Source organism: Schistocerca gregaria, chromosome 4 (assembly GCF_023897955.1).
Source record: "Schistocerca gregaria isolate iqSchGreg1 chromosome 4, iqSchGreg1.2, whole genome shotgun sequence".
Taxonomy (NCBI): Eukaryota; Metazoa; Arthropoda; class Insecta; order Orthoptera; family Acrididae; genus Schistocerca; species Schistocerca gregaria.
In genome coordinates this window covers 774,630,260-774,643,561 of record NC_064923.1, presented here as the reverse complement: position 1 = coordinate 774,643,561, position 13,302 = coordinate 774,630,260, and the positions used below count along the sequence as shown (strand labels likewise).

General features: G+C 42.5%; 1 pseudogene; it reads left to right on the top strand.

The window, feature by feature from the left end:
• The first annotated feature begins 12,552 nt into the window (after positions 1–12,552).
• Positions 12,553–12,670, top strand: LOC126268359 (5S ribosomal RNA; annotated as a pseudogene).
• Positions 12,671–13,302: the final 632 nt, after the last annotated feature.

Below are 13,302 nucleotides of genomic sequence, written 5' to 3'. Positions count from 1 at the left end.
ATAACTGGACACGACAAGGCTATTCTTACAACGTAAATCGTGACCAAAACAGACACCACCCGCATGACAATCACTGGCAGGGCCATAGTTAGAGAGAAAGATCGCATTTCCGTAGTAATGAATGTGAGAGAGACAATCATAGAAACAGACAATGTGGCAACCAGAACTATTATTATCACGGGAGACAGAATACCTTCAGACGCAACGGTACACAGTGCAGTGATAATTCAGGGAGAAATTCTTCACCACTTAACCGACAAGAAAGAAACTACAGGAACTACCGACATGACGACAGACGATATAATCATAGCTACAGACCTGAATTTCATCAGAACTGGCGAGATTCAAACAGGGCAGTGCCTTCTCGTCAAGGTGAATTTGTAGAAGTTAGGTCTCCTAACCCCAATAACGACGCGCGCCAACAAAGAAAGAGACAATGACTCGCACCGCAGGCAACCACGTGCGCTAGCTGGCTCAGAGAAAAATAACATATACGCTAACGTTGAGAAAAATTCCAGTATTCTTTACCGACGTATACCGCATGATAATTGGGTTGAAGTTGAAACTCTACATACTAGGAAGAGTAAAGGATTGCATCACATTTCACATGTAGAACCGTTTATTGAAATATAGTCTGCTTTTTAACTTAGCCTTTGCGATAAAATTTTTCACATCACGTTACTAGTATGCTTTGTCAGACTAAGAATCTGTTAACATGCAACAATGTTTGAAGTTCACTATCCAGTCTAGAACCTAGGGAACATATTTAGACAGTATTTACCAGTGCATTGTTATAGTGAACAGACGACACAGTGTTATTGTGTGTGTACATTCTTGCTTGTTAGTTGCACGATTACATAACGTCTATAAGGCTCACAACCATAGAACATTTACCAGTACTGCTAATGAGATTTTAATGCAACATTTTGGTTTACTTGAAAATACATTCTGGATTTAAAGTACTTTCTGTGAGATACCAGATGACACAGTGGTTAGTTTATGTGACAGCTACACGCTTTTACCACGAGGCTACTAATGAGTGACAATTTACAATGTTGCTTTTGCGGTGTTTCTGTTTTATATCTGCACAGTTTTTCTGAATTATTCTGGAAAGTAAAACATGTTTTAGTAGTAACATTTGTGGTATAGCTGCAATGAAACAGCCTTTTCCGTAGCACAACAATACGTTACAGCACAGTACTTTCTTCATCATGGCAATAAGCGTAATAACTACGATATCTATACGCAAAACATTTCACTTTTGTTTATCATGAGGTAAGTACATTCACTTTTGCAGAACTTAGCTTTCGGAGGACGATAACTACGACACTTCCACAGAGATTGTCTTACAACAAGACCCACAGTTTAGCGCTACAGTACACGTATTTGGGTGATTAATTTCGTACTTAAAACATTTACACTCCTGGAAATGTAAAAAAGAACACATTGACACCGGTGTGTCAGACATACCATACTTGCTCCGGACACTGCGAGAGGGCTGTACAAGCAATGATCACACGCACGGCACAGCGGACACACCAGGAACCGCGGTGTTGGCCGTCGAATGGCGCTAGCTGCGCAGCATTTGTGCACCGCCGCCGTCAGTGTCAGCCAGTTTGCCGTGGCATACGGAGCTCCATCGCAGTCTTTAACACTGGTAGCATGCCGCGACAGCGTGGACGTGAACCGTATGTGCAGTTGACGGACTTTGAGCAAGGGCGTATAGTGGGCATGCGGGAGGCCGGGTGGACGTACCGCCGATTTGCTAAACACGTGGGGCGTGAGGTCTCCACAGTACATCGATGTTGTCGCCAGTGGTCGGCAGAAGGTGCACGTGCCCGTCGACCTGTGACCGGACCGCAGCGACGCACGGATGTACGCCAAGACCGTAGGATCTTACACAGTGCCGTAGGGGACCGCACCGCCACTTCCCAGCAAATTAGGGACACTGTTGCTCCTGGGGTATCGGCGAGGACCATTCGCAACCGTCTCCATGAAGCTGGGCTACGGTCCCGCACACCGTTAGGCCGTCTTCCGCTCACGCCCCAACATCGTGCAGCCCGCCTCCAGTGGTGTCGCGACAGGCGTGAATGGAGGGACGAATGGAGACGTGTCGTCTTCAGCGATGAGAGTCGCTTCTGCCTTGGTGCCAATGATGGTCGTATGCGTGTTTGGCGCCGTGCAGGTGAGCGCCACAATCAGGACTGCATACGACCGAGGCACACAGGGCCAACACCCGGCATCATGGTGTGGGGAGCGATCTCCTACACTGGCCGTACACCTCTGGTGATCGTCGAGGGGACACTGAATAGTGCACGGTACATCCAAACCGTCATCGAACCCATCGTTCTACCATTCCTAGACCGGCAAGGGAACTTGCTGTTCCAACAGGACAATGCACGTCCGCATGTATCCCGTGCCACCCAACGTGCTCTAGAAGGTGTAAGTCAACTACCCTGGCCAGCAAGATCTCCGTATCTGTCCCCCATTGAGCATGTTTGGGACTGGATGAAACGCCGTCTCACGCGGTCTGCACGTCCAGCACGAACGCTGGTCCAACTGAGGCGCCAGGTGGAAATGGCGTGGCAAGCCGTTCCATAGGACTACATCCAGCATCTCTACGATCGTCTCCATGGGAGAATAGCAGCCTGCATTGCTGCGAAAGGTGGATATACACTGTACTAGTGCCGACATTGTGCATGCTCTGTTGCCTGTGTCTATGTGCCTGTGGTTCTGTCAGTGTGATCATGTGATGTATCTCACCCCAGGAATGTGTCAATAAAGTTTCCCCTTCCTGGGACAATGAATTCACAGTGTTCTTATTTCAATTTCCAGGAGTGTATTTTTAAAGATATTTGAAGTACAATGATACAAAGGTTTTCCGTGATACATTTCATTCCATTGCTGTAATCTGTAACACCTGAGGGTATAATTACATTAATCCTCAATTGAGTACACGCTTACTTTGTGTACCATGTGTCTGGCAAACACAAGGAGCCCTAGCTAATATGGTATTTGCTTATACAACTTTACACAGCGGTACCATATTTCTCTAACACATAAATCACACAGCTATCTGATCATTTAACTGAGAGAGACAAATTTTTTTTTTACTACATCAGTGACAGATGTTTACGTAATTACACCGTTGGATAACTTCACACTTATGAAACTGTATTTTGTCTGTACTGTGTGAACCCTTCGTATTTTTCGGAACCATTGTGATGCTATGAGAGCTTTGAATGATGTATTTGGTATGGGATCATGATTTTTAAAGTACGTTTGAGGTAGATGACATTATTGAAATGAGCAGAGAATTTTTTTAGATTTTGAAATTATTGGAGGAAGCTACGACGATTTTGAGAATTGACTGTGATGTATTGATATTATTATGACGACGATGTGTATTATGCTGTTGAGATATGTTTATGATCAATAAGATGATGCTACCGTATATGAGGAATTTGATTATGCTACGTATTTCTTATGATGAAATATTGAAGAAGTGTCGACGAATATGTACATGTATAATAAGGTAATGAATAATGAGTAGTGGTTAGGGACTCTGATTTGTGAAAAAGGATGTTGGAAACCAAGAATCGTACTTTAAGAATTATGAAATGTGTATAAATGCGTGAATGTATTACAATGCTGTCGAAAATTTTTTGGTCACTGTTGTATTTATAGGATTTTATTTTCTACACATTTGTAATGCAAATTCTCAACCTGTGAAAATATTTTTATATGAGACTGTCCCTGTAGTGGAAACTGCTGTCATAAATATTTCAGTAAGAAAGGTAAGTGACCTTGACATAATGCATTTTGGGCGCCCAGCTGTGAGATAGTCGTCTGACAAAAGAAAGCCATTAGGTGGAGAAAAAAAAAGAGGCCATTATCCTCACTATTGACATTTCTTTGTCAAAAGCATCGCAAATACGACACGCTCAAACTTCAAAATGTATGATTACACTGTGGAGCTCTTAATTTATGATATTTACTAAAATGCCTAGTGAAATGATGAGAAACATTTTACATCTATTGTCTTTGCAGTTTAGAGATTGCTCATTTAGTTTAATATCTAGTTTCTAGCTGCACTGCAGCATTGGTTAAAATAAAATTTTATAGATGTACTAATATAAATACACTCCTGGAAATTGAAATAAGAACACCGTGAATTCATTGTCCCAGGAAGGGGAAACTTTATTGACACATTCCTGGGGTCAGATACATCACATAATCACACTGACAGAACCACAGGCACTTAGACACAGGCAACAGAGCATGCACAATGTCGGCACTAGTACAGCGTATATCCACCTTTCGCAGCAATGCAGGCTGCTATTCTCCCATGGAGACGATCGTAGAGATGCTGGATGTAGTCCTATGGAACGGCTTGCCATGCCATTTCCACCTGGCGCCTCAGTTGGACCAGCGTTCGTGCTGGACGTGCAGACCGCGTGAGACGACGCTTCATCCAGTCCCAAACATGCTCAATGGGGGACAGAACCGGAGATCTTGCTGGCCAGGGTAGTTAACTTACACCTTCTAGAGCACGTTGGGTGGCACGGGATACATGCGGACGTGCATTGTCCTGTTGGAACAGCAAGTTCCCTTGCCGGTCTAGGAATGGTAGAAGGATGGGTTCGATGACGGTTTGGATGTACCGTGCACTATTCAGTGTCCCCTCGACGATCACCAGAGGTGTACGGCCAGTGTAGGAGATCGCTCCCCACACCATGATGCCGGGTGTTGGCCCTGTGTGCCTCGGTCGTATGCAGTCCTGATTGTGGCGCTCACCTGCACGGCGCCAAACACGCATACGACCATCATTGGCACCAAGGCAGAAGCGACTCTCATCGCTGAAGACGACACGTCTTCATTCGTCCCTCCATTCATTCCTGTCGCGACACCACTGGAGGCGGGCTGCACGATGTTGGGGCGTGAGCGGAAGACGGCCTAACGGTGTGCGGGACCGTAGCCCAGCTTCATGGAGACGGTTGTGAATGGTCCTCGCCGATACCCCAGGAGCAACAGTGTCCCTAATTTGCTGGGAAGTGGCGGTGCGGTCCCCTACGGCACTGCGTAGGATCCTACGGTCTTGGCGTGCATCCGTGCGTCGCTACAGTCCGGTCCCAGGTCGACGGGCACGTGCACCTTCCGCCGACCACTGGCGACAACATCGATGTACTGTGGAGACCTCACGTCCCACGTGTTGAGCAATTCGGCGGTACGTCCACCCGGCATCCCGCATGCCCGCTATACGCCCTCGCTCAAAGTCCGTCAACTGCACATACGGTTCACGTCCATGCTGTCGCGGCATGCTACCAGTGTTAAAGACTGCGATGGAGCTCCGTATGCCACGGCAAACTGGCTGACACTGACTTCGGCGGTGCACAAATGCTGCGCAGCTAGCGCCATTTGACAGCCAACACCGCGGTTCCTGGTGTGTCCGCTGTGCCGTGCGTGTGATCATTGCTTGTACAGCCCTCTCGCAGTGTCCGGAGCAAGTATGGTGTGTCTGACACACCGGTGTCAATGTGTTCTTTTTTACATTTCCAGGAGTGTATTTTATGCCTACAGATCCAGTATATAATAACTTTATAATCTACTTCAAAAAAATGAGGGAGCAAAAAAAGATATTTCCCTTCACAGGAATTGCATACATAATATTTGTCAATGACTGGGTAACTTATTTAGTAGTGTAAGTTAAGGTGATGCATCACCCTAGTGTTAAGATGGGACAAAAGTATTAAATATGGGCATTTTTACTCTAATATTTTTTCTGCTTGAGCTTTGTCATGTTTAGATATAAGTTATTGCATTTGCTGCTCCTGTTTGCCAGGCATAATGTTACTGAATTTGACTTTGTATTACTCTGTTAAGCCAGTTATACTACGGATTTATTTTTCTTGTTTGCTGGACATTGCCTTATATTAGTTGTAATATTGCATTTGCTTTGCTAATTTATGATGCTTGCTTTGCCAATTTGCATCTTTTATCATTGCTGTTTGTGTTAATTGTTTTGCATTGCCGCTTTACCTCGTCCCTTAGTTTAGGCTCTGAGCTCAGTAGATTTAAGTTAGCTTAAGACGGGGTAGGATGAGAGAGCGAGTTGTCACGAATCGAAAGAAATGCATTGAGAAGCTATAAGAAAATGGTTTGGCCATAAAAGTATTTTGAAAGAGGATATGAACAAAAAAGTAGGGTTTAGGGACAACAGGTTAAGGTAGGATTTTCTTGGAAATAAATGATGAGGTAAGATAATGGAAGATAAATAATGAGGTAAGAAATATGTGAACATACAAATACAGAAAGCATGCTTGGATAGGATTTTTTTGGTGGAAACAAATGTTGAAATAAGACGAAAGATCTACGGAATGAAGTTTTGGGGTGGACTGCGGTACCAAATGTCACACTGAAAACTAACACTGTCCTGTATTTTCGTGTTATTGCACTATGTGAATTTGTGTTTTTCCTGTTTTTATGTGTTTAGCTAATAAGAGTTATGTTGTAGAATTTTTCTGATAATATGTTTTTACTTTGTAAATATGTTTAGACATTATTTATTGTGTTTTGTTTTTATAGTCACTTTTGAAGTTGATGTTTCGAAAGTTATTCTGACCTTTGATTTATTTACTTATGTCATAATTCATGTAACACTGATGTATATGTTTATTTCTATTCTTTTGTAAAGACTGTATTACAACAAATGTTATCTGTATTGTTATGGTCTTTATTGATATATTTTGTACCTTTGTTATTGTATTTTGATGTTATAATATTGTAATTGACACAATTTAATCAAATTAAGCAACTTGTAAGCACTCATTTCACTGAAAATATTTCTGTTGGTCATAGTATATGCACAAAATGTGAAAAACAAAGAGGACTGTTAGTGTTTGGACGTGTGTTAATAATTCAGCAAGGGACTGATTAACAGCATTTCTGGTTCTAAGGACAATTCCAAAAACTTTGAGCATACACAAGTGTTGGTTTATGGACTTGCTATATTCTCTGCAAGACTCTTCGATGATGATTGTGCACCTGCACAGTCGCAACAGATGGCTGCTGGCCGTCTCTATAAGGACTACAATGGGTCTACACTTTTGATGACTCACCAATACCATTATTTCTACAAGGACTGCAGTGGGTCTTCACCTCTGGTGGTCCACCAATTCCATACTATCTACCAGGACTACAGTGGGTCTGCTCTGTGATGACCTTTCTACCAATATTCTTCAAAACTTTGACTGACTCCGCTGTGGGTGTGCTCTGCTGTGGCCCATTACCTGTCTGCATGTCGAGAGTCAGCACTGTCTTTCCGTTGAAAGGACAACACTACTTCTTCAAGACTGTATGCAAATCCACTACTATCGTGTACGTTTTCTTTTACTCCACAGACTTTGAGAAAAACACTGCAATTTTACTGTGATGAACGATCATGACTGTCTTTATGAACTGTGAGAAAATTTTAGCTTTTGAACAACATTGTATCAATAAGTGTGTGCATTTGATTTCTTTGTTATTGTAATTATGATTATGAAAAAATTTTTTCAAATCTGTATTGACCACTGCCCAAAACAATTTGTAAAATTTTTTGTGGGGCGCATGGGGGCTATGTATGTAGGCTGTTTAGGTTTTTATATTGGTCACAACATTTAGTGCTCTATATGAAAATCACTGGATGTGCTGTGTGCAGTCTATAGCTGGGTGGCATTGTTGTAATATTCGCCATTGTAGTGTTGGGCTGTTGGCTGTTAACAGCGCGTAGCGTTGCGCAGTTGGAGGTGAGCCGCCAGCAGTAGTGGATGTGGGGAGAGAAATGGCGGAGTTTTGAAATTTGTAAGACTGGATGTCATGAACTGCTATATATATTATGACTTTTGAACACTATTAAGGTAAATACATTGTTTGTTCTCTATCAAAATCTTTCATTTGCTAACTATGCCTATCAGTAGTTAGTGCCTTCCGTAGTTTTAATCTTTTATTTATCTGGCGCTCGCTGTCTTGCAGTAGTTCGAGTAGCCAAGATTTTTGTGAGGAAAGTGATTTGTGAAACATATAGGTTAATGTTAGTCAGGGCCATTCTTTGTAGGGATTTTTGAAAGTCAGATTGCATTGCACTAAAAATATTGTGTGTCTGTTTAAGCACAGTCTTATATAATTTTTCTAAGGCACGTTTCAACTTCCTCCACAATCTTTAGCCTCTACAGCTCCCTCTAGTATCATGGAAGTTAATTGCGATGCCTTAACAGATGTCCTACCTCCCTATCCCTTCTTCTACTCAGTGCTTTTCATATATACTTTTATTCGCCGATTGTCCGCAGAACCGCCTCATTCCTTACTTAATCAGTCCACCTAATTTTCAACATTCGTCTATAGCACCATATCTCAGATACTTCGAATCTCTTCTATTCCGGTTTTCTCAGAGTCCATTTTAAACTAACATACAATTCCGTGCTCCAAACGTACATTCTCAAAAATTTCTTCATCAATTTAAGGCCTACGTTTAATACTAGTAGACTTGTCTCGACCATGAATACTCTATTTGCAAGTATTCGTCTGTTTTTTTATGTTCTCCTTGGTTGTTTTGCTGTCTAGGTAGCAGAATTCCTTAACTTCGTCTACTTCGTGATTGCGAATCCTCGTATGAAGTTCCTCGCTGTTCTCAGTTCTGATACTTCTCATTACTTTCGTCTTTCTTCGATATCCTCTCAATCACTACGCTGTACTCATTACATTGGTCATTCCATTCAGGAGATCCTGTAATTCTTCTTCACTTTCACTGAGGATAGCAACGTTATCAGCAAATCTCATTATTGATATATTTTAACTTCAATTTTAATTTCACTCTTGGACCTTTCTTTTGATTGAACAGTAGGGGCGAAAGACTGCATCCCTATCTTACATCATTTCTAATGTGTGCACTTCGTTCTTGGTCTTCCACTCTTACAGTTCCTTCTTGGTTCTTGAACATATTGTCCATTACCCGTCTTTCCCTATAGGTTACCACATTTTTCTCAGTGTTCCGAACTTTTTGTACCATTTTACATGGCGGACGGTTTTTTACAGGTCGACAAATCATATGAACGGTTAGTCAGAGCGAAGGTAACAACCACCTAAATGAGTAAATAGTGGCACTTATCTTTTTCCTTTTGAGCTCGAGCTGTAGATTTGAAGTAGAGTTGTATATTTGATGTAGTTAGTTGTGGAACGTCTTAGAGTCGTTCTCTATGGTTGTAATGGACTAGTTATCCTTTGTAGGTGGCAAAGAAATTGACTCTCCTAAGCGTTGACGTTTAATCTCTTTTTTTAAATATGCAGATGATTCTAGCACTATATCCAGATTTTTTAATGCTACTCTACCAGTACTCTTCTTGCTTTAAGAACTCATCATTATCTATTTTTATTTTGCTCAATAGTGTGGATTAAATCAAGAAGCTTCGTTGCTGTTACTTCATTAATATCCATTCTGTTGAAGACTTTCATTATTATATACTGTTACTAACATTTCACTAAACTGTGTAATAATCATTAGTTTACATTTTGTAAAATTACTTAGTAGCCTTAGGCATGCATGTGTTTATGTTCTCTCTTACCAATACCTTCTTGGTACTGACCCCAGACAGTGGAACAATACTTTAGAATTGATAGCGCAGCTGATTTACGTAAAATGGTTCAAACTCCATCCATCTGGAGCTCCATTATGCATACAAACCACCTGTTTCTTCGTCTTCTTAACCACCTGCAATTACATCACAACTCTTTCATATCTACTACTATACACCAATAAGGGGTGCTAACCTACTTGACATGCGTGCATCTGGAGAAATATTGTACTCTTGTATGGGTGTGGAACAGCAGTTACAGACTCGGCTCGCTCTATTACTTCATGAGACGTGAAATGTAGTGGTCTACTTCTAGTCAGCTGCAGATTAAGTCAGTGAGAGTGCTGCGGACTGGGTTGGTCGAAGACAATGTGAGGAGATCTTTCAGTCTCTAACTTTATCCTAAGAATGTGAGAGTGCCCTGTGACTCCCCTCTACATAGAGAAAGATCGTAAATTACACACAATGATCGAAATTCTAGAAATATGTAGATCGATTTTTGGTATACTTTGGTGTATATGTACGAGAATTAACACTGAATCGACGTATTGCACAGTTATCTATCAACATTCGCAATGGTACTCGCAAAGTAGAGGATGGGCGGTTTAGTGATGCTATAGAAACTGAGAAGCATGCTGCCACATCATTGGTCAGAGTTGAAATTACGGTAAAATTGCTAACATTGATCACGGCATCTACTGTGATGTTTGTTATTACAGCACATCGATGGTGTATTTTTCCTCCCATCCATCAACTGGTACGCTGTTGATTACCACATAATGATTGACTGACATCGCTTGTTTGATACGGAGAACAAGCCTTGGTGGTAGTGAGGGCGAGGGCAACCCCTTCTGTGGATGGCTAGCATCAAAACAGTGACTTTGTACATGACTGCAATTAGGAGGAATCAGTGTAAATGGAACACATAGCCATCAACTATCCTGCCACTGTGACAGATCAGATGAGTTTAAATGTGGAGGTCGTGAATCACCTTCGGAGAACTGTTTGGTAACGCTTCACACTGCCACAAAACTCTTACAGTTTCCTTACGTTGTGACTGTCTTTTATTTCAGTCATCCAGTGTTGTGTTGTGTTGTGAGAGCAGCAGCAACAACATGATTTACACTGTGCGATGTCTAGTTCTCTGTGAGAGTCAATGGATCGTAACGTGTTAATATCAGTTTAGAACCTGACACATGCATCGAAGTCGTGGTGGAAAAAATTAAATGGATGGCGGTATGCAATGCTGTCATTCGTCATTTACACGTCTTACAGCAGAAAAAAACAATGTCTCAAACAACATGTTCCCATTTCCACTGAATTGTCAAACCGTGGTCCTGTCGCACTAACTCAGCTTATCCTGTTTCTGCACGGGTTGCAGAAGGTGGTGGATATAGCGCTTTCCAACTTCTTCTCAGTTCCGATTTGAACTGGAACGACCGCACGCACAAAGCTGCAAAGATGGTGGGGCAGAGTGTGAGGAACAGTTGTATGATGCATAGGGACTGCCTAAAAAACCACTTTGGAGTTTTACTATAACAGATAGGTACAGAAAAGTTGACTCGTTTCAAGATATGAGAGTGGCACAACTACAATTCACTAGTAGCTGTAATAATTAAAATATTTCTCCATAGGATCCAACGCAGGTATGTGGTTGAATGGAGAAAATTGATCCCAAATGGCAGACAACATTTCTACCAGAAAGTGAAACACTGTAGATCTGAAAAACTAAAGTACATCTCTTACGACCTCAATCTAGCATTACATTTTTTAAAGTGATTCGTCGCATACCACACCGTTTACTGTATGTGATTATTCTCTCTTAGCCATTTCCTATAACCCAGTGGATATATCACAGAACGTCTGATCTGGCCTCAAAATGGAATGTGTTTAACTACTGGAGAAATATCTAGTGGCGGCGTGAGGGAATTGCAAATACTGGCTTCATAGCACGTTCCTTAACTGAATCACATTCTAAATACGGTGATTTTTTATTACGAGCTTATAGAGCCGGTGACGTATACTTGCACTGTCAGTCTGTTAATATACACCCGAGCAGTCACCAACTACATTCAACATCGGGGTATTTGTGTGGAAAAACACTTCTTTCAGAAACAATACCATACTTCGATTTATAAAGCCAGTTTAGTTTTAACAAGGATACTTGTGTGCGCCAGTAGAACGAAGACCGATTGTGACATTAACATAGTCGTTGCGATCGTGTTTTTTTATACCTGGTGGCTTGTAAGACGATTACGTCTCTCTTTCTAAGACACAGAGGTATCACTCTCAAGCAAAACTTATGACTTATCCATCAATTGCGGCTTTTCACTCAGTATTGTTTGGTATCGCCTACGTTCAGGTATTGCTGAAGTTCAAAAATGTTCAAATGTGTGTGAAGTCTTATGGGACTTAACTGCTAAGGTCATCAGTCCCTAGCTTAAACACTACTTAACTTAAATTATCCTAAGGACAAACACACACACCCATGCCCGAGGGAGGACTCGAACCTCCGCCGGGACCAGCCGCACAGTCCATGACTGGAGCGCCTTAGACCGCTCGGCTAATCCCGCGCGGCATTGGTGAAGTATTGTTCTAAGTCAAAAGGGGCACATGATATGTACACTGTGATCAGCTCACTTTTAAAGTATGTGTATGTTTCGACAAGTGATAAGAAAATGAATATGTCCTGTCATAAGGAAGGTATAGATTACGCGTGGAAACCTGTGATAGCCGTAAGGGGATGAAAGATGATTTTTACTTGAAAAAAAATATGTGCAGCCATAAGAATGATACAGATATTTCTACTTCCAGAGCCACAGCTGTCAGGAGGGGATATTTCCGATACTTCGCTCATTATCGAATGTCATCCAATTGAGGCTACAATTATAATATTTAATTGTAAGGGCATTGATAAAATATGCGTGCATGGTTTCCTAGGACGGGCAACTGCCTTGCCGCAGTGGATACACCGGTTCCCATGAGATCACCGAAGTTAAGCGCTGTCGGGCGTGGTCGGCACCTGGATGGGTGTCCATCCAGGCCGCCATGCGCTGTTGCCATTTTTCGGGGTGCACTCTTCCTCGGGATGCCAATTGAGGAGCTATTCCACCGAATAATAGCGGCTTCGGCCAAGAATGCCATCATTACGACCGGGAGAGCGGTGTGCTGACCCCACGCCCCTCGTATCCGCATCCTCCTCTGAGGATGGCACGGCGGTCGGATGGTCCCGGTAGGCCACTCGTGGCCTGACGACGGAGTGTGCTTTTGTTTTTCCTAGGACAGTTCTGGCTGGTGACCTGTAGTGGGAACGATGGATGTTTCGAGCTTACAGTGGGAATTGCCTCAACTGGAGAGCTCAGCTGGTGTACAGGGCTGTGGTTAAACTGACCGTACCGCCCTCTAGACGTACTAATACTCAGTACGTGTTGGACAGCCTTCGTGATCGCGTGCGTTCTCCACGGAAATTTGAGAAGATTCAATATGGATGGGTGAGTGCGCTAGACCATTATTCCATCCCATTTCAACTGTCCGTTGACTGCTTCTGCACGTTCCTCGTCATTATTTGGTTGAGAAAACATCGGTCGTGGTGTGTGTTGTGTGAATCTAGATGGTGAAAGATGGGTGGAAGACATGTTTGCTGGTTCTCTAGACATGAGAAGCACCTCAGTTGACTTTGTAAATTAGAAGGGCG